Genomic DNA, 2,083 nt, shown 5'->3' with positions numbered 1-2,083 from the left:
AGTGGGAGTCTGACAGCAAGATATTGCCAAGCCATTAGCTTTTCAAGATGATCAAGAGCAGTGACATTTCCACATTTTCAGAGCTCTCAACAAACACAGCTAATTAAGTCTTGCATCATCACTGCAGCTAAACACAAGTGAGTATTCATCTCCCCTTTAACAGAGGAGGAAGCTGAAGCCTCGGGGGGTATTTAGGGCCATGGCATGAGTCACTGGCAGAGCCAGAGCTATATTTTAAGAGCTGTAAGATCACTGCCTTTTCATTTAAGGTATTAGATTGAAAACAGTGCATCTTTCTCTGAGGGAATTAAAGGGGAGATAGGAAATATTCTCCCATTATCCATAAGACCAGGATAACCTTTTCCACACACAGTACTAACCACCAAAGTGTTGCAACTGATTTGCAGTACATAGATTTGGGGAGATTGTTGAGATAGGAAAAATGTGAAGAGGTAATGGGGAGGGCCTGGGTCTCGTGGGCATGGCTGGCATGCAAGGCAAAAGGGGTTCATAAAGTGGCCTGCTTTTCTCCTGATCCTTGCCAAGGCTGCCTCCTGCCCTGCAGACATTAGTGCCTCTGGGCTCTAACCAGGATTAGCAGCTAAGCTGGGAGCCTTCCAAACTCCAGGGAAGTAAGCTCTTACCCTGGTAAGTGTCACAAGAAGACATAACAGGTGAATGAAAAAGAGAACTGCAGAAATGAGTTACCAGTGGCATCAGCCTCTCTCAGGTCTGTTTTTAAGCTTAAAAAGAAATAATTTCCAAAGGTAATACTCATGCCCCATTTCATTCAAATCTATCATATGTATGTCATAATTAGAATTCAGAATAAACTAATGTACATATAATTATCTACAGACAAAGAAGTAGGCGTGTGCATGGGCGTCTGAAGGCAATGACTTCTTCAAGTGAGTGTTGCCTAAACTAACCTGCCTCGACTTGCAGGAACGCTTTCCCCAGAGCACAGCACTGGGCCAGTCTGCTGCTGGGTGTAGCAAAACCAGCGAGTGCAAGTCAGAGGCTGGAAGGTGGCGTGAGTATCACTGTTGTATCACACTAATCTCCAGGTCCTTTTCTGAGTCTCCTTTTCCCTTTGTGCTCTGGGAGTGTCTGCCACTGTGATAAACCCAAAAGGTGCTTGGGAGCAGGATCCTGGGAGGGTATCTCCTCCCAGCGCTTCCAAGCAGCTCTGCTCCTTTTCTCCAGCTCAATCAGGACAAGCAGGTAGCAAAGGAATAACAGTCCAGAAGAGACAGATTCCTACAGGAAATCCTTATCAGAGATGAGCTTTCCAGAACCAAATAAATCAGCTTTGTGGAAAAACAAATCAGCTCTACAGTATAGTTTGAAATGATGGAAGAGCAGATTTAGACTGGACATTAGGAACAAGTTCTTTAGCATGAGGGTGTTGGAATAGTGAAACAAGTTGCCCAGGGAGGTGGTTGAGGCTTCATCCATGCAAGTATTCAAGGTCAATCTTCTGAGCAACCTGACCTAGTGGAGGATGTCCCTGCTGAATGCAGAGAGGCTGGACCAGATGACCTTTGGAGGTTCCTTCCAACCTAGACCATTGTCTGATTCTATTAGAGGAAACAGTTAAATGTGTGTGTTGAAGGATATCACTGATTCTGCCCTCTTTATCCTTTTTTTGACTAGGGAAATAAACAGTACACAGGAAATTTTGGAAGAGTGGTTAACAAACTTAGTAGCAAGCCATGAGTTCCTGTTTTTACTTTAATAAAGTAATATATGTCTATGGGAATAGTACAAGTGAATACTATAGATAAATGCCTGTTATTTATGTCTCCGTATTTAGAACTAATACCCATGCAGAGCACCTTTCTCACCAGCTGAATTTCATCAAGAGCTATGGTTTGGTGGGGTTTCTCCACTGAAAATGTGCAAATGTTATTAGTTCTAGACTGGCTACTTCCAAACTAACTTTGAGTGCAGTTCTGTTCCCAGTAGCACCATCTCAAGATCTGTATTGTGATCAGTGTCCTTGTTTGCCAGATTAACCCCAGGAACCTGCAAGCAGCGTGTGGCCCAGAGCTAATGCATCAAACCAACTAGATTCAGACTC

At 43.7% G+C, this 2,083-nt stretch overlaps 1 long non-coding RNA gene across 2 annotated transcripts; it reads left to right on the top strand.

Moving 5' to 3' along the window:
* Positions 1–1,752, top strand: LOC135185823 (uncharacterized). 2 transcript variants are annotated; one of them, XR_010306639.1, is made up of 3 exons: positions 1–137; positions 946–1,033; positions 1,657–1,752. It is a non-coding gene; the product is annotated as an uncharacterized LOC135185823 (long non-coding RNA). The 2 variants fall into 2 exon arrangements; XR_010306638.1 differs by lacking the exon at positions 1–137 and adding an exon at positions 562–648.
* The last annotated feature ends 331 nt before the right edge of the window (positions 1,753–2,083 follow it).

The sequence above is a fragment of the Pogoniulus pusillus genome, chromosome 23 (assembly GCF_015220805.1).
Source record: "Pogoniulus pusillus isolate bPogPus1 chromosome 23, bPogPus1.pri, whole genome shotgun sequence".
In the NCBI taxonomy this organism is placed as follows: domain Eukaryota; kingdom Metazoa; phylum Chordata; class Aves; order Piciformes; family Lybiidae; genus Pogoniulus; species Pogoniulus pusillus.
The sequence above is the reverse complement of the archived record's forward strand: the minus strand, read 5'-3'. Positions and strand labels throughout refer to the sequence as shown.